Source organism: Coregonus clupeaformis, chromosome 20, assembly GCF_020615455.1.
Source record: "Coregonus clupeaformis isolate EN_2021a chromosome 20, ASM2061545v1, whole genome shotgun sequence".
Taxonomy (NCBI): Eukaryota; Metazoa; Chordata; class Actinopteri; order Salmoniformes; family Salmonidae; genus Coregonus; species Coregonus clupeaformis.
Genome location: NC_059211.1, coordinates 57,184,939 through 57,209,338, shown reverse-complemented (window position 1 = coordinate 57,209,338; position 24,400 = coordinate 57,184,939). Strand labels below are relative to the sequence as shown.

General features: G+C 39.8%; 1 protein-coding gene across 1 annotated transcript in view; it reads right to left on the bottom strand.

Moving 5' to 3' along the window:
* LOC121534184 (gamma-aminobutyric acid receptor subunit gamma-3) overlaps positions 1–24,400 on the bottom strand; it is a 161,011-nt gene that overhangs the window by 104,137 nt on the left and 32,474 nt on the right. The gene's annotated exons all lie outside the window — the stretch shown is intronic.

Here is a 24,400-nt window from a genome sequence, read left to right as displayed (position 1 = left end):
TTGGATTGGGAGCGTCGCTGCACAGCTATTTTCAGGTCTCTCCAGAGATGTTCGATTGGGTTCAAGTCCGGGCTCTGGTTGGGCCACTCAAGGACATTCAGAGACTTGTCCTGAAGTCACTCCTGCGTTGTCTTGGCTGTGTGCTTAGGGTCATTGTCCTGTTGGAAGGTGAACCTTCGCCCCAGTCTGAGGTCCAAAGCCCTCTGGAGCAGGTTTTCATCAAGGATCTCTCTGTACTTTGCTCCGTTCATCTTTCCCTCGATCCTGACTAGTCTCCCAGTCCCTGCCGCTGAAAAACATCCCCACAGCATGATGCTGCCACCACCATGCTTCACCGTAGGGATGGTGCCAGGTTACGTGTGTAGCTCAGTTGGTAGAGCATGGCGCTTGCAACGCCAGGGATGTGGGTTCGATTCCCACGGGGGACCAGTATGAAAAATGTATGCACTCACTAACTGTAAGTTGCTCTGGATAAGAGCGTCTGCTAAATGACAAAAAAATAAAATAATAAAAATAATACTATGTGCTGCGACATGGTTCAATGTGCCAGTAAATCAGCACAATCTACTTTTTCAAAATGCCGGCGTTTTATTCACAATCATGAAGAGTTAGCGTAACAAAATTGAATTGCATACATTTCTGTGAATGTGATATATATATATTTTCATTAGCTACATACAACAAATTGTTTCCACGTGACATTAATATAAAGCATACAATAATAATAATAATAATAATACTCAATAGAATGACTGAATACATTCCAGCCACAAGCTAACATAGAAGATTACAAGCCAAAGCTAATTGACTTTCAGATATGGCTAGCTATCTAAACATTTCACTTGATAGAAAAAGTGCTACAAAATAACTAAAGAGTATACACAACGATGCATACATGTAATGTTTCCACAAGCATATTACCTCATAAGAAAACAATATCTGTGCGGTAATGTGTGACATTTTCTGTTAATTTTGGTCATCAGAACTATTGTTTTTGTAAAATTGTGACAGGATTTCCTCGCAAAGATTGGTTTATATACTTGTTGATCCTGCCAGACCAAATAGTCAGAAGTTGTTTGGCGTAGCTAGCTACTAGCCTAGCTGGTAGCTATCAAAGCTAGCAGGGTTTTCCACGAATAGCTTAAACATAGCCTGTGACGTGGTTAGCCCTTGTGGCTGAGACAGCAGAAGTGTCCCAGGCTTCTGTCTTCCCTGCAACCTGACCTAGCTGGAACTGCATGGTATAGCTATTATGCAGGGTACACCAACGTTAGTCGACGTTGCCACCTAAAACTGCAGAGGACAGTGTTCCTCTAGCACATAATTATACCAAGGAGCCATAGGACTGGAAAAGTTATCTCCAGCCCGGGTGACAGACCCAGGTCTATAGTGGTAAAGTTCCTGATGTTCAAGGACTAGGTGGCTGTTCTGGAGAGAGCATGAGCGGAACCAACATGTTCCTCAACGAGGAAGGTAACAACACATCTGCCACACTGATCCTCAACACGGGGACCCCTCAGGGGTGCGTGTTCAGTCCCCTCCTGTATTCCCTGTTCACTCATGACTGCATGGCCAGGCACGACTCCAAAACCATCATTAAGTTTGCCGACGACACAACAGTGGTAGACCTGATCACCGACAACGATGAGACAGCCTATAGGGAGGAGGTCAGAGACCTGGCCGTGTGGTGCCAGGATTACAACCTCTCCCTCAACGTGATCAAGACAAAGGAGATGATTGTGGACTAAGGAAAAAAAAAAGGACTGAGCACGCCCCCATTCTCATCGACGGCGCTGTAGTGGAACAGGTTGAGAGCTTCAAGTTCCTTGGTGTCCACATCACCAACAAACTATCATGGTCCAAACAAACCAAGACAGTCGTGAAGAGGGCACGACAAAGCCTATTCCCCCTCAGGAGACTGAAAAGATTTGGCATGGGTCCTCAGATCCTCAAAAAGTTATACAGCTGCACCATCGAGAGCATCCTGACTGGTTGCATCACCGTCTGGTATGGCAACTGCTCGGCCTCCAACCGCAAGTACATCACTGGGGCCAAGCTTCCCGCCATCCAGGACCTTTATACCAGGCGGTGTCAGAGGAAGGCCCTATAAATTGTCAAAGACTCCAGCCGCCCTAGTCATAGACTGTTCTCTCTGCTACCGCACGGCAAGCGGTACCGGAGCGCCAAGTCTAGGTCCAAAAGGCTTCTTAACAGCTTCTACCCCCAAGCCATAAGACTCCTGAACAGCTAATCATGGCTACCCGGACTATTTGCACTGCCCCCCCACCCCCACCCCATCCCCCTCTTTTACACTGCTGCTACTCTGTTTATTATCTATGCATAGTCACTTTAACTCTACCCACATGTACATATTACCTCAATTACCTCGACTAGCCGGTGCCCCCGCACATTGACTCTGCACTGGTACCCCCCTGTATATATAGCCTCCCTACTGTTATTTCCCATTGACTCTGCACTGGTACCCCCCTGTATATAGCCTCCCTACTGTTATTTTATTTTATTACTTTAGTTATTTGCTTTAATTTTTTACTTATTTATTTTTTACTTAACACTTTTTTTTTTACTGTATTTTTTCTTTAAAAAACTGCATTGTTGGTTAAGGACTTGTAAGTAAGCATTTCACTGTAATGTCTACACCTGTTGTATTCGGCGCATGTGGCAAATAAAATTTGATTTGATTAGACTTCTCTGAAGAGGCCAAAAGTACTGATCCCAGCCAGGAAAGCTGCCAGAGAGCATGGCATACATCCTCGGTGACAGGCTAATTGTCCACCCAAAAGCCAGGAAGGGGTGAGAGAGAGTATCTCCAGTCTCCTAATCTCCTATCTTACAAGTTTCTGATTGAATAATGTTATTTTTTTCCTTCAATAGTATGTCCATCTCTGATAGGCTACCCATGACAGGGCGAAAGATGGCCTATATTACTGTATGTAGCCTTAAAAATAAGGTAATCAATAACTTGCTAACATCAGATAACATTAATATATTGACCATCTCTGGGACTCACTTATATAATACCTTTGATGATACAGTGGTAGCAAGGGCTATACCGAATGCCTCTGGGGGAGGTGTTGAGAGAGTGGCGCAGTGGTCTAGACTCCCGAGTGGCGCAGTGGTCTAGACTCCCGAGTGGCGCAGTGGTCTAGACTCCCGAGTGGCGCAGTGGTCTAGACTCCCGAGTGGCGCAGTGGTCTAGACTCCCGAGTGGCGCAGTGGTCTAGACTCCCGAGTGGCGCAGTGGTCTAGACTCCCGAGTGGCGCAGTGGTCTAGACTCCCGAGTGGCGCAGTGGTCTAAGGCACTATGGGGGAGGTGTTGCTGTATATATTCAGAGGCATATATTCCCGTCAAGCTTAGAGAGGATCTCATGTTAAATGTTGTTGAAGTGCTGTGGTTGCAGGTTCACCTGCCTCACCTAAAGCCTATTCTTTTGGGGTGTTGCTATAGGCCACCAAGTGCTAACTGTCAGTATCTGGATAATATGTGTGAATGTGATGTTAACAGACGTCTATTTTCTGGGTGACCTGAATATTGACTGGTTTTCATCAAGCTGTCTGCTCAAGAGGAAGCTTCTCACTGTAACCAGTGCCTGTAATCTGGTTCAGGTTATTAATCAACCTACCAGGGTGTTTACAAACACTACAGGAACTATATCATCCATGTGTATTGATCTCATGTTCACTAATGCTGCAGAACTTTGATCTAAAGCTGTATCCATACTCATTGGATGTAGTGACCATAGTGGCTATATCCAGAAAAGCCAAAGTGTCACGCCCTGGCCTTGAGAGACCGGTTTTCTTTAGTTAGTAGGGTCAGGGTGTGAATTTCTATGTGTAAGATCTAGCTATTGTAGCTCTATGTTGGCCGGGTGTGGTTCCCAATCAGAGGCAGCTGTCGATCGTTGTCTCTGATTGGGGATCATCCTTAGGCAGCCATGTTGCCTACCTGTGTTGTGGGATCTTGTTTCTGTGTGTTTGGCTTGTTTGATGTTATCCTTTAGAACTTCACGTCACGTTGCTTTTGTTGTTTTGTTCGGTGTTTATTCAATAAACGAACATGTACACATACCACACTGCATCATGGTCCTGTACTCAACGAACGTGACACAAAGTTCCAAATGCTTGGCCTAAAATACTGTATAAGAGATCATACAAAACATTTTGTAGTGATTCCTATGTTGAAGCTGTAAATAATATTTGTTCTGATGTGTGTAATGAGGAACATCCAGATGCTGCACTTGATGCATTTATGAAATTGTTTCTTCCAGTTATTGATAAGCACCTGTTAAGAAACTGACTGTTAATAACTTTTAAGATTGATGAGGAATTGAAAAGTTGTATGGTTGAGAGAGATAAAGCAAAAGAAGTGGCTAAGTCTGGCTGCACATATGATTGGCTAACTTACTGTCAATTGAGAAATTATGTGACTAAACTGAACAAAAATAAGAAACTGTATTATGAAACTAAGATGAATAATATAAAGTATAATGGAAACAAGTTTTGGAGTACTTTAAATAAAATTACCGGCAGAAAGACTAATTCAACGGCACCTTTCATTGAATCAGAAGGCTCATTCATCACAAACTTTTAATATTGGCAATTATTTTAATGACTATTTCATTGGTAAACCCACGCATGAAATGCCAACAACAAACTGTGAGCCTGTCACGATCGTCGGTGAGAGAGGACCAAGGCGCAGCGTTGCAGACGAACATACTCTTTATTATATACACGGTCAAAACAACAAAACGATAACGTGACAGTTCACGGTCTAACAAAAACCAACTAGAAACAAAATCCCACAAACACGAATGAAAAACAGACTGTTTAAATATGGCTCCCAATCAGAGACAACCATACACAGCTGACACTCGTTGCCTCTGATTGGGAGTCACTCAGGCCAACATAGAAATGCACAAACTAGAACTCCCAACATAGAAATAGAATACATAGATCTACACACCCTGGCTCAACATAACAGTGTCCCCAGAGCCAGGGCGTGACAGAGCCATCATATTCTAAGATAGATTATTGTTGTCAATCAATAATGAGAAACCACCTGGTATAGCCACTTCTGTTTGTCATGTATTTAATCTGAGCCTGGAGAAAAGTGTTTGTTCTCAGACCTGGAGGTCATTCTGCTACCCAACAATGGTAAAGCGCCCTTCACTGGTTCTATCAGCCGACCATTCAGCTTTCTGCTGGCTCTTAACAAACTTTTGGAAAACATAAATGTTTGACCAGATACAGATGCTATTTCTCTGTGAACAAATGAAGACTTTCAGCATTCTTATAGAAAATGGAGCTCAAGATGCACTGCACTGACACAAACGAAATAAATTGATAATGAGAAGATAATATTATTGACCATAATCTATTATTGGCACAACGTCTTTAAATCCTCCGACATATCATGGTTTGAGAGTTATCTATCCAATAGAACAGATTAGTTTCTTTAATGGAAGAGTCTCTAACATAAAACATATAGAATGTGGTGTTACAGCCCTCTAACCAATTGTACTATTATGTGTGTTTTTCCGCGTTATTTGTAATTTATTTTGTACATAATGTTTCTGCCATCGTCTCTTATAACCAAAGAGAGCTTCTGGATATCAGGACAGCGATTACTCACCTCGCGTTGGACGAACACTTTTTCTTCAACGAGGCGTTCGCGAAGGATATTCTACAGACTCCCGACAAGGCCCAGATCCCCGTCATTCGCGTGAGGAAGAGACGGAGATATCGTGGGCGCAGATCCGGGTGCCTTGTAAGGATACGACGGCGAACGAGTAAACTGCCTCTCCCATCAATCCTATTAGCCAACGTTCAAGCTTTGGAGAATAAAATGGACGATTTAAGATTACGGTTATCCTACCAACGGGACATTAAAAACTGTAATATCTTATGTTTCACGGAGTCGTGGCTGAACGACGACAATGATAACATTCAGCTAGCAGGCTATACGCTACATCGGCAGGACAGAACGGCAGACTCGGGTAAGACGAGGGGTGGCGGTCTCTGTATATTTGTAAACAACAGCTGGTGCACAAAATCAAATACTAAGGAAGTCTCAAGGTTTTGCTCGCCTGAGGTAGAGTATCTTATGATAAGCTGTAGACCACACTATTTACCAAGAGAGTTTTCATCTATATTTTTCATAGCTGTCTATTTACCACCACAAACCAATGCTGGCATTAAGATTGCACTGAATGAGTTGTACAAGGCCATTAATCAACAGGAAAACGCTCATCCAGATGCAGCGCTCCTAGTAGCAGGGGACTTTAATGCAGGGAAACTTAAATCCGTTCTACCTAATTTCTACCAGCATGTTAAATGTGCAACCAGAGGGGAAAAAACTCTAGACCACCTTTTACTCCACACACAGAGACGCATACAAAGCTCTCCCTCGCCCTCCATTTGGCAAATCTGACCATAACTCTATCCTCCTGATTCCTGCTTATAAGCAAAAACTGAAGCAGGAAGCACCAGTGATTCGAGCTAATAAAAAAAGTGGTCAGATGACGCAGATGCTAAGCTACAGGACTGTTTTGCTAGCACAGACTGTAACTTGTTCGGGATTCTTCAGACAGCATTGAGGAGTACACCACATCAGTCACTGGCTTCATCAATAAGTGCATCGATGATGTCGTCCCCACAGTGACCGTACGTACATACCCCAACCAGAAGCCATGGATTACAGGAAACATCCGCACTGAGCTAAAGGGTAGAGCTGCCGCTTTCAAGGAACGGGACTCTAACCCGGACGCTTATAAGAAATCCCGCTATGACCTCCGACGAACCATCAAACAGGCAAAGAGTCAATACAGGTCTAAGATTGAATCATACTACACTGGCTCTGACGCTCGTCGGATGTGGCAGGGGCTTGAAAACTATTACAGACTACAAAGGGAAGCACAGCCGCGAGCTGCCCAGTGACACAAGCCTACCAGATGAGCTAAACCACTTCTATGCTCGCTCGAGGCAAGCAACACTGAAGCATGCATGAGAGCACCAGCTGTTCCGGACGACTATGTGATCACGCTCTCCGTAGCCGATGTGAGTAAGACTTTTAAGCAGGTCAACATTCACAAGGCCGCAGGGGCCAGACGGATTACCAGGACGTGTACTCCGAGCATGTGCTGACCAACTGGCAAGTGTCTTCACTGACATTTTCAACATGTCCCTGACTGAGTCTGTAATACCAACATGTTTCAAGCAGACCACCATAGTCCCCGTGCCCAAGAACTCTAAGATAACCTGCCTAAATGACTACCGACCCGTAGCACTGACGTCTGTAGCCATGAAGTGCTTTGAAAGACTGGTCATGGCTCACATCAACAGCATAATCCCAGAAACCCTAGACCCACTCCAATTTGCATACCGCCCCAACAGATCCACAGATGATGCAATCTCTATCGCACTCCACACTGCCCTTTCCCACCTGGACAAGAGGAACACCTACGTGAGAATGCTATTCATTGACTACAGCTCAGCATTCAACACCATAGTGCCCTCAAAGCTCATCACTAAGCTAAGGATCCTGGGACTAAACACCTCCCTCTGCAACTGGATCCTGGACTTCCTGACGGGCCGCCCCCAGGTGGTAAGGGTAGGTAACAACACATCTGCCACACTGATCCTCAACACGGGGGCCCCTCAGGGTGCGTGCTCAGTCCCCTCCTGTACTCTCTGTTCACCCATGACTGCATGGCCAGGCACGACTCCAACACCATCATTAAGTTTGCCGACGACACAACAGTGGTAGGCCTGATCACCGACAACGATGAGACAGCCTATAGGGGAGGAGGTCAGAGATCTGGCCGTGGGTGCCAGGACAACAACCTCTCCCTCAACGTGACCAAGACAAAGGAGATGATTGTGGACTACAGGAAAAAAAAGAGGACTGAGCACGCCCCATTCTCATCGACGGGGCTGTAGTGGAACAGGTTGAGAGCTTCAAGTTCCTTGGTGTCCACATCACCAACGGACTATCATGGTCCAAACACACCAAGACAGTCGTGAAGAGGGCACGACAAAGCCTATTCCCCCTCAGGAGACTAAAAAGATTTGGCATGGGTCCTCAGATCCTCAAAAAAATTCTACAGCTGCACCATCGAGAGCATCTTGACTGGTTGCATCACCGCCTGGTATGGCAACTGCTTGGCCTCTGACCACAAGGCACTACAGAGGGTAGTGCGTACGGCCCAGTACATCACAGGGGCAAAGCTCCCTGCCATCCAGGACCTCTATACCAGGCGGTGTCAGAGGAAGGCCCTCAAAATTGTCAAAGACTCCAGTCACCCTAGTCATAGACTGTTCTCTCTGCTACCGCACGGCAAGCGGTACCGGAGTGCCAAGTCTAGGTCCAAAAGACTTCTCAACAGCTTCTACCCCCAAAGCCATAAGACTCCTGAACAGCTAATCATGGCTACCCGGACTATTTGCACTGCCCCCCCACCCCATACTTTTACGCTGCTGCTACTCTGTTAAGTATTTATGCATAGTCACTTTAACTCTACCCACATGTACATATTACCTCAACTACCTCAACTAGCCGGTGCCCCCGCACATTGACTAGGCAACGGTACCCCCCTGTATATATAGCCTCCCTACTGTCACTTTATTCTATTGGATATATAGCCTCCCTACTGTCACTTTATTTTTACTTCTGCTCTTTTTTTCTCAACACTTTTTTGTTGTTGTTTTATTCTTACTTTTTTGTTTAAAATAAATGCACTGTTGGTTAAGGGCTGTAAGTAAGCATTTCACTGTAATGTCTGCACCTGTTGTATTCGGCGCATGTGACCAATAAAATTTGATTTGATTTGATTTGATTTGTACCGCAGGGCAGCTCTCTTGGCCCTCTACTCTTCTAAACGTTTACCTCACACTTGCATTAAATAAAGCCTGTGTGTCCATGTATGCTGATGATTCAACCCTATACGTGTCAGCAACTACAGCCAATGAAGTCACTGCAACCCTAAACAAAGAGTTGCAGTCTGTTTTGGAATGGGTGGCCAGTAATAAACTGGTCCTGAACATCTCTAAAACTAAGAGCATTGTATTAGGTACAAATCATTCCCTTAGTTCTAGACCTCAGCTGAATCTGGTATGAATGATATGGCTGTTGAGCAAGTTGAGGAGACTAAACTTCTTGGTGTCACTTTGGACTGTAAATTGTCATGGTCAAGACATATTGATTCAATTGTTGTAAAGATGTGCTAGGTATGTCTGTGATAAAGAGATTATTGACACCACACTCCAAAAAGGAAATAAATACCTAGTTAAGCTGCAGCTGGCCCAGAACAGAGCAGCTCGTCTTGCTCTTCATTGTAATCAGAGGGCTGATATAAATAGTATGCATGCCAGTCTCTCTTGGCTAAGAGTTGAGGAGAGACTGACTGCATCACTTCTTCTTTTTATAAGAAACATTGTGTTGAAAATTCCAAATTGTTTGCATAGTCAACTTACACACAGCTCTGACACACACACTTACCCCACCAGACATGACACATGGGTTATTTTCACAGTCCCCAAATCCAGACGCCTCTCCCCTATTTGACCTAGATATTTTGTGTGTATGTATTGATATGTAGGCTATGTGTTTTTAAATTCATGTAGTTCTGTCCTTGAGCTGTTCTTGTCTATTAATGATCTGTAATATGTCATGTTTCACGTTCTTTGTGCAACAGCTAATGGGGATCCTAATAAAATACCAAATACCAGAGTTTAATGGCTGTGATAGGAGAAAACTGAGGATGGATCAACAACTTTGTACAGTAGTTACTCCACAATACTACCGTAAATGACTGAGTGAAAATAAGGAAGCCTGTATTTTCCAAAACATGCATCCTGTTTGCAATAATGCACTAAAGTAAAACTGCAAAAAATGTGGCAAAGAAATGAACTTTGTCTTGAATACAAAGTGTTATGTTTGAGGCAAATCCAACACAACACATCACTGAGTACCACTCTTCTTCTTTTTTTTTATATAAAAATAAATGGAATAGAGCAAAGCACAGGCAAAATCTGGTTCAGTCTGCATTCACCTTTCAGCAGGACAATAACCTAAAACACAAGGCCAAATATACACTGGAGTTGCTTACCAAGATGACATTGAATGTTCCTGAGTGGCCTAGTTACCGTTTTGACTTAAATCGGCTTGAAAATCTATGGCAAGACTTGAAAATGGCTGTCTAGCAATGATCAACAACCAACTTCACAGAGCTTGAAGAATTAAAAAAAGAATACTGTGCAAATATTATACCCAAATATTGTAGATTTGCCCAGAAAGCCTCACAGCTGTAATCGCTGCCAAAGGTAATTCTAACATGTATTGACTCATGGGGTTGAATACTTCCAATCAAGATATATTAAAGTTAAATTTTTCATAAATGTTTTACAAATGTTAGACTGTTTCTTCCACTTTGACATTACACTTTGTGTAGATAATTATAATTATTATAATTATTTTATTATTTTATTTTTTTACAATTAAATCCATTTTAATTCCACCTTGTAACACAACAAAATGTGGAAAAAGTCAAGGGGTGGGAATACTTTCTGAAGGCACTGTAAATGCACTATATTAAGACATATTCTAAGTTAAGACATTATTCCACACCAATTTTACTTTATGCGAGGTATGACTTCGCAGCTTTGTCAATTGGTTAGTTGAAAAGTTACATGAAAGTTAACTGGTTTCAAGACATTTCAGGACATTGGTTTTCATGACATCACTGATGGATGTGTTTAAAAGTAAAAAAAAAAAAGAAGTAATTAAATGTAATAAACCCTAAAAGTGTCAACATATATTTTGCTTAAAAGCGACAACTGGGGTAATTTTTGACCCCAAATTGATTGCAAAGCGTCTGTCAAGCAGTAACACTTTGTACTTTATTAACCGTAATCGTAACACAAGTAAATTGTTTAAAAATAAGCATTTTAAAATAGTCCAATTTGATTTTTAACAAACATTTTGTCACGATCGTCAGGGAGAGACCAATGCGCAGCGTGATGAATGAACATGATTACTTTATTAAATTAAAGCACGAACAAAACAACAAACGACTCGTAACGTCCACGGTGACAAAGACCGAACACGGAACAAAAACCCACAAACACAAAGTGAAAAACAGACAGTTAAATATGGCTCCCAATCAGAGACAACCAGCCAACAGCTGACACTCGTTGCCTCTGATTGGGAGTCACTAAGGCAAACATAGAAAACAACAAACCAGAACCCCCAACATAGAAATAAACCACATAGAATGAACACACCCTGGCTCAACATATAGAGTCCCAGAGCCAGGGTGTGACAGTACCCCCCCCTAAAGGCGCGGACTGCGACCGCGCCTCAACCAGAGAAAAATAGGGGACCGCTGGGTAGGCACTCCTCCTCGGCGGCGGTTCTGGCTCCGGGCTTGCCCACCACCCTCCAATAAACCCCCCATAGCGTCCCTGGTCCGGTCTGGCCCCGCTGGCTGGAGCTGACCTGGACGTAGCAGGAGCGGCTAGCTTCAGCTCCGTTGGGGAGCAATAAAGCGGTACCTGATTTGGCACCCGATGACCCAGGCACGGGTTGTGCCGGACTGACGACGCTGTACCCCCAGGCTTGGTGCGTGAGGCAGGAAAGGACCGGACCTGGCTGTCGATGCGCACCCCTGGCTTGGTGCGTGGAGCAACGGGCCGGACCGGGCTGACGATCGCACCCCTGGCTTGGTGCGTGGAGCAGCAACGGGCCGGACCGGGCTGACGATGCGCACCCCTGGCTTGGTGCGTGGAGCAGCGACGGGCCGGACCGGGCAGACGATACGCACCCCTGGCTTGGTGCGTGGAGCCGAACGGGCCTCCACCGAGACTGACGACTCGCACCCCTGGCTTGGTGCGTGGAGCAGCAACGGGGCGGACCGGCTGACGATCGCACCCCTGGCTTGGTGCGTGGAGCCCGAACGGGCCTCACCGGACTGGACGAGGCACACCACTGGCTTGGTGCGTGGAGGAGGAACGGGCCTTACCAGGCTGACGAAGTGCACCACTGACTTGGTGCGGGGAGCAGGAATGGGCCGAGCCGGGCTGACGAAGCGCACCACTGACTTGGTGCGGGGAGCAGGAACGGGCCGAGCCGGGCTGACGAAGCGCACCACTGACTTGGTGCGGGGAGCACGAACAGACCGGACCGTACTGGGGACACACACCACTGGCCCTACATCGGGATCTGGAACGGGCCGGACCGGACTGGTAACACACCCCAGTACCTCTCGCCGTGCCTCTCCACCTTCCATCCCCTCTTCGACCAGTGGCCCCCGTAACCTGGCGGCCTCCTCTGCTAACCCGCTGGACCGCTCTATCAAGGCCTCCTGCTGCCCCGACGTCGTGAGCCCCCCCCTAAAAATTTTCTGGGGGTCTCTCCTCCCCGTGGGCCAGGCCTCTATCGTTCTCGCCCAACTCTCGCTCTTCTGCCCCCAATTCCAGCCATTCTGCTCTTCATTAGGCTTGACCCAGTCTAGACTCTTCCTCCACTGTTCCCAAGTCCATCCACTCTGCTCTTTACAAGGCTGGACCCAGTCGAGGTTGCCACGGAGATCTGCAAGCGATTCCCCTGGCGATGGCTCCTGGACACGCTGCTTGGTCCAGTTTTGGTGGGTTTTTCTGTCACGATCGTCAGGGAGAGACCAATGCGCAGCGTGATGAATGAACATGATTACTTTATTAAATTAAAGCACGAACAAAACAACAAACGACTCGTAATCGTCCCACGGTGACAAAGACCGAACACGGAACAAAAACCCACAAACACAAAGTGAAAAACAGACAGTTAAATATGGCTCCCAATCAGAGACAACCAGCCAACAGCTGACACTCGTTGCCTCTGATTGGGAGTCACTAAGGCAAACATAGAAAACAACAAACCAGAACCCCCAACATAGAAATAAACCACATAGAATGAACACACCCTGGCTCAACATATAGAGTCCCAGAGCCAGGGTGTGACACATTTTCGTATGTTTTTCATGTTTTTGAAGAGATATTTGGATCAATTTCATCCATAGCCAAATTAGCCTCGTGAGTCCCTTGATAATGAGTAGTTTTCTTTCTTTCCATGCGGGGATCGAGTGATTGGGATCAGGGCTTTCCATGCGGGGGGCAGTCGAGTGATTGGGATCAGGGCTTTTCTGCCTTGCTCAAACGCTTGGCCTAGGTCCTATTACTGAAACATTCAAATGTATAAAAATGTGTCTGAAATGCAGCCATAGACATTAAACAACCATCATTTTATATAACTTAATAACACAAGATAGATATTGGTCTCCACCAGGCTACAACATACATACGCTAAGGCCACAATTACATTTCATTACATTTACATTTAATTGTGGCCTGGGGTCGTGCAGTAGTTTGGGCCACCGCCTTCAGTGCACACAGAGAGTACCAGGTACCAGGGGTCAGTCAGGGGTCGTGTGTGTTCGATTCTGGCCCAAAAAACTCACTGCCCCCTGATTTGACTTGATTTATTTACACATTTCAAATATGGACAGTCGAGAGATATTTTACCCCGATCTTGATAAGAATGACCATACCAGACACTGTTGGATAACAGAAATAGGAAACTAGTAAAGTAATAACCATCAGTAGACTACACCAACATTAGTTTATAAAGTAATAACCGTCAGGAGACTACACCAACATTAGTTTATAAAGTAATAACCGTCAGTAGACTACACCAACATTAGTTTATAAAGTAATAACCGTCAGGAGACTACACCAACATTAGTTTATAAAGTAATAACCGTCAGGAGACTACACCAACATTAGTTTATAAAGTAATAACCGTCAGTAGACTACACCAACATTAGTTTATAAAGTAATAACCGTCAGTAGACTACACCAACATTAGTTTATAAAGTAATAACCGTCAGTAGACTACACCAACATTAGTTTATAAAGTAATAACCGTCAGTAGACTACACCAACATTAGTTTATAAAGTAATAACCGTCCAGGAGACTACACCAACATTAGTTTATAAAGTAATAACCGTCAGGAGACTACACCAACATTAGTTTATAAAGTAATAACCGTCAGTAGACTACACCAACATTAGTTTATAAAGTAATAACCGTCAGGAGACTACACCAACATTAGTTTATAAAGTAATAACCATCAGGAGACTACACCAACATTAGTTTATAAAGTAATAACCATCAGTAGACTACACCAACATTAGTTTATAAAGTAATAACCGTCAGGAGACTACACCAACATTAGTTTATATAGTAATAACCGTCAGTAGACTACACCAACATTAGTTTATAAAGTAATAACCGTCAGTAGACTACACCAACATTAGTTTATAAAGTAATAACCGTCAGGAGACTACACCAACATTAGTTTATAAAGTAATAACCGTCAGGAGACTACACCAACATTAGTTTATAAAGTAATAACCGTCAGGAGACTACACCAACATTAGTTTATAAAGTAATAACCGTCAGTAGACTACACCAACATTAGTTTATAAAGTAATAACCGTCAGTAGACTACACCAACATTAGTTTATAAAGTAATAACCATCAGTAGACTACACCAACATTAGTTTATAAAGTAATAACCATCAGTAGACTACACCAACATTAGTTTATAAAGTAATAACCGTCAGGAGACTACACCAACATTAGTTTATAAAGTAATAACCGTCAGTAGACTACACCAACATTAGTTTATAAAGTAATAACCGTCAGGAGACTACACCAACATTAGTTTATAAAGTAATAACCGGTCAGGAGACTACACCAACATTAGTTTATAAAGTAATAACCGGTCAGTAGACTACACCAACATTAGTTTATAAAGTAATAACCGTCAGTAGACTACACCAACATTAGTTTATAAAGTAATAACCATCAGTAGACTACACCAACATTAGTTTATAAAGTAATAACCGTCAGTAGACTACACCAACATTAGTTTATAAAGTAATAACCGTCAGGAGACTACACCAACATTAGTTTATAAAGTAATAACCATCAGTAGACTACACCAACATTAGTTTATAAAGTAATAACCGTCAGTAGACTACACCAACATTAGTTTATAAAGTAATAACCGTAAGTAGACTACACCAACATTAGTTTATAAAGTAATAACCGTCAGTAGACTACACCAACATTAGTTTATAAAGTAATAACCATCAGTAGACTACACCAACATTAGTTTATAAAGTAATAACCGTCAGTAGACTACACCAACATTAGTTTATAAAGTAATAACCGTCAGGAGATTACACAACATTAGTTTATAAAGTAATAACCGTCAGTAGACTACACCAACATTAGTTTATAAAGTAATAACCGTCAGTAGACTACACCAACATTAGTTTATAAAGTAATAACCGTCAGGAGACTACAGCAACATTAGTTTATAAAGTAATAACCGTCAGGAGACTACACCAACATTAGTTTATAAAGTAATAACCGTCAGTAGACTACACCAACATTAGTTTATAAAGTAATAACTGTTAGTAGACTACACCAACATTAGTTTATAAAGTAATAACCGTCAGTAGACTACACCAACATTAGTTTATAAAGTAATAACCGTCAGTAGACTACACCAACATTAGTTTATAAAGTAATAACCGTCAGGAGACTACACCAACATTAGTTTATAAAGTAATAACCGTCAGGAGACTACACCAACATTAGTTTATAAAGTAATAACCGTCAGTAGACTACACCAACATTAGTTTATAAAGTAATAACCGTCAGGAGACTACACCAACATTAGTGTATAAAGTAATAACCGTCAGGAGACTACACCAACATTAGTTTATAAAGTAATAACCGTCAGTAGACTACACCAACATTAGTTTATAAAGTAATAACCGTCAGTAGACTACACCAACATTAGTTTATAAAGTAATAACCGTCAGTAGACTACACCAACATTAGTTTATAAAGTAATAACCGTCAGGAGACTACTCCAACATTAGTTTATAAAGTAATAACCGTCAGGAGACTACACCAACATTAGTTTATAAAGTAATAACCGTCCAGGAGACTACACCAACATTAGTTTATAAAGTAATAACCGTCAGTAGACTACACCAACATTAGTTTATAAAGTAATAACCGTCAGTAGACTACACCAACATTAGTTTATAAAGTAATAACCGTCAGGAGACTACACCAACATTAGTTTATAAAGTAATAACCGTCAGGAGACTACACCAACATTAGTTTATAAAGTAATAACCGTCAGTAGACTACACCAACATTAGTTTATAAAGTAATAACCGTCCAGTAGACTACACCAACATTAGTTTATAAAGTAATAACCATCAGTAGACTACACCAACATTAGTTTATAAAGTAATAACCGTCAGTAGACTACACCAACATTAGTTTATAAAGTAATAACCGTCAGGAGACTACACCAACATTAGTTTATAAAGTAATAACCATCAGTAGACTACACCAACATTAGTTTATAAAGTAATAAATCCGTCAGTAGACTACACCAACATTAGTTTATTAAGTAATAACCGTAAGTAGACTACACCAACATTAGTTTATAAAGTAATAACCGTCAGTAGACTACACCAACATTAGTTTATAAAGTAATAACCATCAGTAGACTACACCAACATTAGTTTATAAAGTAATAACCGTCAGTAGACTACACCAACATTAGTTTATAAAGTAATAACCGTCAGGAGATTACACCAACATTAGTTTATAAAGTAATAACCGTCAGTAGACTACACCAACATTAGTTTATAAAGTAATAACCGTCAGTAGACTACACCAACATTAGTTTATAAAGTAATAACCGTCAGGAGACTACACCAACATTAGTTTATAAAGTAATAACCGTCAGAGAGACTACACCAACATTAGTTTATAAAGTAATAACCGTCCAGTAGACTACACCAACATTAGTTTATAAAGTAATAACCGTTAGTAGACTACACCAACATTAGTTTATAAAGTAATAACCGTCAGTAGACTACACCAACATTAGTTTATAAAGTAATAACCGTCAGTAGACTACACCAACATTAGTTTATAAAGTAATAACCGTCAGGAGACTACACCAACATTAGTTTATAAAGTAATAACCGTCAGGAGACTACACCAACATTAGTTTATAAAGTAATAACCGTCAGTAGACTACACCAACATTAGTTTATAAAGTAATAACCGTCAGGAGACTACACCAACATTAGTGTATAAAGTAATAACCGTCAGGAGACTACACCAACATTAGTTTATAAAGTAATAACCGTCAGTAGACTACACCAACATTAGTTTATAAAGTAATAACCGTCAGTAGACTACACCAACATTAGTTTATAAAGTAATAACCGTCAGTAGACTACACCAACATTAGTTTATAAAGTAATAACCGTCAGGGAGACTACTCCAACATTAGTTTATAAAGTAATAACCGTCAGGGAGACTACACCAACATTAGTTTATAAAGTAATAACCGTCAGTAGACTACACCAACATTAGTTTATAAAGTAATAACCGTCAGGAGACTACACCAACATTAGTTTATAAAGTAATAACCATCAGGAGACTACACCAACATTAGTTTATAAAGTAATAACCATCAGGAGACTACACCAACATTAGTTTATAAAGTAATAACAGTCAGTAGACTACACCAACATTAGTTTATAAAGTAATAACAGTCAGTAGACTACACCAACATTAGTTTATAAAGTAATAACCGTCAGGAGACTACACCAACATTAGTTTATAAAGTAATAACCGTCAGTAGACTACACCAACATTAGTTTATAAAGTAATAACCGTCCAGTAGACTACACCAACATTAGTTTATAAAGTAATAACCGTCAGGAGACTACACCAACATTAGTTTATAAAGTAATAACCGTCAGTAGACTACACCAACATTAGTTTATAAAGTAATAACCGTAAGTAGACTACACCAACATTAGTTTATAAAGTAATAACCGTCAGTAGACTACACCAACATTAGTTTATAAAGTAATAACCGTCAGTAGACTACACCAACATTAGTTTATAAAGTAATAACCGTCAGGAGATTACACCAACATTAGTTTATAAAGTAATAACCGTCAGTAGACTACACCAACATTAGTTTATAAAGTAATAACCGTCAGTAGACTACACCAACATTAGTTTATAAAGTAATAACCGTCAGGAGACTACACCAACATTAGTTTATAAAGTAATAACCGTCAGGAGACTACACCAACATTAGTTTATAAAGTAATAACCGTCAGTAGACTACACCAACATTAGTTTATAAAGTAATAACCGTCAGGAGACTACACCAACATTAGTGTATAAAGTAATAACCGTCAGGAGACTACACCAACATTAGTTTATAAAGTAATAACCGTCAGTAGACTACACCAACATTAGTTTATAAAGTAATAACCGTCAGTAGACTACACCAACATTAGTTTATAAAGTAATAACCGTCAGTAGACTACACCAACATTAGTTTATAAAGTAATAACCGTCAGGAGACTACTCCAACATTAGTTTATAAAGTAATAACCGTCAGGAGACTACACCAACATTAGTTTATAAAGTAATAACCGTCAGGAGACTACACCAACATTAGTTTATAAAGTAATAACCGTCAGTAGACTACACCAACATTAGTTTATAAAGTAATAACCGTCAGTAGACTACACCAACATTAGTTTATAAAGTAATAACCGTCAGGAGACTACACCAACATTAGTTTATAAAGTAATAACCGTCAGAGACTACACCAACATTAGTTTATAAAGTAATAACCGTCAGTAGACTACACCAACATTAGTTTATAAAGTAATAACCGTCAGTAGACTACACCAACATTAGTTTATAAAGTAATAACCGTCAGTAGACTACACCAACATTAGTTTATAAAGTAATAACCGTCAGGAGACTACACCAACATTAGTTTATAAAGTAATAACCGTCAGTAGGCTACACCAACATTAGTTTATAAAGTAATAACCGTCAGGAGACTACACCAACATTAGTTTATAAAGCTAATAACCGTCGGAGACTACACCAACATTAGTTTATAAAGTAATAACCGTCAGGAGACTACACCAACATTAGTTTATAAAGTAATAACCGTCAGGAGACTACACCAACATTAGTTTATAAAGTAATAACCGTCAGTAGACTACACCAACATTAGTTTATAAAGTAATAACCGTCAGTAGACTACACCAACATTAGTTTATAAAGTAATAACCGTCAGGAGACTACACCAACATTAGTTTATAAAGTAATAACCATCAGTAGACTACACCAACATTAGTTTATAAAGTAATAACCGTCAGTAGACTACACCAACATTAGTTTATAAAGTAATAACCGTCAGGAGACTACACCAACATTAGTTTATAAAGTAATAACCGTCAGTAGACTACACCAACATTAGTTTATAAAGTAATAACCGTCAGTAGACTACACCAACATTAGTTTATAAAGTAATAACCATCAGTAGACTACACCAACATTAGTTTATAAAGTAATAACCGTCCAGTAGACTACACCAACATTAGTTTATAAAGTAATAACCGTCAGAGACTACACCAACATTAGTTTATAAAGTAATAACCATTAGTAGACTACACCAACATTAGTATATAAAGTAATAACCGTCAGTAGACTACACCAACATTAGTTTATAAAGTAATAACCGTCAGGAGACTACACCAACATTAGTTTATAAAGTAATAACCGTTAGTAGACTACACCAACATTAGTTTATAAAGTAATAACCATCAGTAGACTACACCAACATTAGTTTATAAAGTAATAACCGTCAGGAGACTACACCAACATTAGTTTATAAAGTAATAACCGTCAGTAGACTACACCAACATTAGTTTATAAAGTAATAACCGTCAGGAGACTACACCAACATTAGTTTATAAAGTAATAACCGTCAGTAGACTACACCAACATTAGTTTATAAAGTAATAACCGTCAGGAGACTACACCAACATTAGTTTATAAAGTAATAACCGTCAGGAGACTACACCAACATTAGTTCATAAAGTAATAACCGTCAGGAGACTACACCAACATTAGTTTATAAAGTAATAACCATCAGGAGACTACACCAACATTAGTTTATAAAGTAATAACCATCAGGAGACTACACCAACATTAGTTTATAAAGTAATAACAGTCAGTAGACTACACCAACATTAGTTTATAAAGTAATAACAGTCAGTAGACTACACCAACATTAGTTTATAAAGTAATAACCGTTAGGAGACTACACCAACATTAGTTTATAAAGTAATAACCGTCAGTAGACTACACCAACATTAGTTTATAAAGTAATAACCGTCAGTAGACTACACCAACATTAGTTTATAAAGTAATAACCGTCAGTAGACTACACCAACATTAGTTTATAAAGTAATAACCGTCCGTAGACTACACCAACATTAGTTTATAAAGTAATAACCGTCAGGAGACTACACCAACATTAGTTTATAAAGTAATAACCATCAGGAGACTACACCAACATTAGTTTATAAAGTAATAACAGTCAGTAGACTACACCAACATTAGTTTATAAAGTAATAACAGTCAGTAGACTACACCAACATTAGTTTATAAAGTAATAACCATCAGGAGACTACACCAACATTAGTTTATAAAGTAATAACCGTCAGTAGACTACACCAACATTAGTTTATAAAGTAATAACCGTCAGTAGACTACACCAACATTAGTTTATAAAAGTAATAACCGTCCAGGAGACTACACCAACATTAGTTTATAAAGTAATAACCGTCAGTAGACTACACCAACATTAGTTTATAAAGTAATAACCGTCAGGAGACTACACCAACATTAGTTTATAAAGTAATAACCGTCAGTAGACTACACCAACATTAGTTTATAAAGTAATAACCGTCAGTAGACTACACCAACATTAGTTTATAAAGTAATAACCGTCAGTAGACTACACCAACATTAGTTTATAAAGTAATAACCGTCCGTAGACTACACCAACATTAGTTTATAAAGTAATAACCGTCAGGAGACTACACCAACATTAGTTTATAAAGTAATAACCGTCAGTAGACTACACCAACATTAGTTTATAAAGTAATAACCATCAGAGACTACACCAACATTAGTTTATAATGTAATAACCGTCAGTAGACTACACCAACATTAGTTTATAAAGTAATAACCGTCAGTAGACTACACCAACATTAGTTTATAAAGTAATAACCATCAGGAGACTACACCAACATTAGTTTATAAAGTAATAACCGTCAGTAGACTACACCAACATTAGTTTATAAAGTAATAACCGTCAGTAGACTACACCAACATTAGTTTATAAAGTAATAACCGTCAGGAGACTACACCAACATTAGTTTATAAAGTAATAACCGTCAGTAGACTACACCAACATTAGTTTATAAAGTAATAACCGTCAGGAGACTACACCAACATTAGTTTATAAAGTAATAACCGTCAGTAGACTACACCAACATTAGTTTATAAAGTAATAACCGTCAGGAGACTACACCAACATTAGTTTATAAAGTAATAACCGTCAGTAGACTACACCAACATTAGTTTATAAAGTAATAACCGTCAGTAGACTACACCAACATTAGTTTATAAAGTAATAACTCGTCAGGAGACTACACCAACATTAGTTTATAAAGTAATAACCGTCAGGAGACTACACCAACATTAGTTTATAAAGTAATAACCGTCAGTAGACTACACCAACATTAGTTTATAAAGTAATAACTCGTCAGTAGACTACACCAACATTAGTTTATAAAGTAATAACCGTTAGTAGACTACACCAACATTAGTTTATAAAGTAATTACCGTCAGGAGACTACACCAACATTAGTTTATAAAGTAATAACCGTCAGTAGACTACACCAACATTAGTTTATAAAGTAATAACCGTCAGTAGACTACACCAACATTAGTTTATAAAGTAATAACCGTCAGGAGACTACACCAACATTAGTTTATAAAGTAATAACCATCAGGAGACTACACCAACATTAGTTTATAAAGTAATAACCGTCAGTAGACTACACCAACATTAGTTTATAAAGTAATAACCGTCAGTAGACTACACCAACATTAGTTTATAAAGTAATAACCGTCAGAGACTACACCAACATTAGTTTATAAAGTAATAACCGTCAGTAGACTACACCAACATTAGTTTATAAAGTAATAACCGTCAGTAGACTACACCAACATTAGTTTATAAAGTAATAACCGTCAGTAGACTACACCAACATTAGTTTATAAAGTAATAACCGTCAGGAGACTACACCAACATTAGTTTATAAAGTAATAACCGTCAGTAGACTACACCAACATTAGTTTATAAAGTAATAACCGTCAGTAGACTACACCAACATTAGTTTATAAAGTAATAACCGTCAGTAGACTACACCAACATTAGTTTATAAAGTAATAACCGTCAGGAGACTACACCAACATTAGTTTATAAAGTAATAACCGTCAGTAGACTACACCAACATTAGTTTATAAAGTAATAACCGTCAGTAGACTACACCAACATTAGTTTATAAAGTAATAACCGTCAGTAGACTACACCAACATTAGTTTATAAAGTAATAACCGTCAGTAGACTACACCAACATTAGTTTATAAAGTAATAACCGTCAGTAGACTACACCAACATTAGTTTATAAAGTAATAACAGTCAGTAGACTACACCAACATTAGTTTATAAAGTAATAACCGTCAGTAGACTACACCAACATTAGTTTATAAAGTAATAACCGTTAGTAGACTACACCAACATTAGTTTATAAAGTAATAACCGTCAGGAGACTACACCAACATTAGTTTATAAAGTAATAACCGTCAGTAGACTACACCAACATTAGTTTATAAAGTAATAACAGTCAGGAGACTACACCAACATTAGTTTATAAAGTAATAACCGTCAGTAGACTACACCAACATTAGTTTATAAAGTAATAACCGTCGAGACTACACCAACATTAGTTTATAAAGTAATAACCGTCAGGAGACTACACCAACATTAGTTTATAAAGTAATAACCGTCAGTAGACTACACCAACATTAGTTTATAAAGTAATAACCGTCAGGAGACTACACCAACATTAGTTTATAAAGTAATAACCGTCAGTAGACTACACCAACATTAGTTTATAAAGTAATAACCGTCAGGAGACTACACCAACATTAGTTTATAAAGTAATAACCGTCAGGAGACTACACCAACATTAGTTTATAAAGTAATAACCGTCAGGAGACTACACCAACATTAGTTTATAAAGTAATAACCGTCAGGAGACTACACCAACATTAGTTTATAAAGTAATAACAGTCAGGAGACTACACCAACATTAGTTTATAAAGTAATAACCGTCAGGAGACTACACCAACATTAGTTTATAAAGTAATAACCGTCAGTAGACTACACCAACATTAGTTTATAAAGTAATAACAGTCAGGAGACTACACCAACATTAGTTTATAAAGTAATAACCGTCAGGAGACTACACCAACATTAGTTTATAAAGTAATAACCGTCAGTAGACTACACCAACATTAGTTTATAAAGTAATAACCGTCAGGAGACTACACCAACATTAGTTTATAAAGTAATAACCGTCAGTAGACTACACCAACATTAGTTTCCATTCATACAAAGAGTTGGTTAAATTACCACAGTAGATTTGCTGTGGTAAAAGAGAAAATACTTTATTTATATTGTACGGAATGCTTGTCAAATAGATAAATTCCCCTTAGTCTGTTCAAAAAGGACAAAGTTGTTCCGATTGCAATACCAAACAGAGGGCGACCATATCTTGAAAGACTTTGGTTGCAAGCAGGACTAACGTTCAGTTAACACCGACATAATCTTTTAGGGAGCGGTAATGAGGTAACCAATAATTACATTTACATTTATGTAATTTAGCAGACGCTGTTATCCAGAGCGACTTACAAATTGGTGCATTCACCTTATAGCCAGTGGGATAACCACTTTACAATATGTTTATTTTTGGGGGTGGGGTGGGGTAAGGGGGTGGGTAGAAGGATTACTTTATCCTATCCCAGGTATTCCTTAAAGAGGTGGGGTTTCAAGTGTCTCCGGAAGGTGGTGAGTGACTCCGCTGTCCTGGCGTCGTGAGGTTAATGGTTGCTATTACATTTTACATTTTAGTCATTTAGCAGACGCTCTTATCAACTTACATGAGCAATTAGGGTTAAGTGCCTTGCTTAATTAAGGGCACATCGACAGATTTTTCACCTAGTCAGCTCGGGGATTAGAACCAGCGACCTTTCGGTTACTGGCACAACGCTCTTAC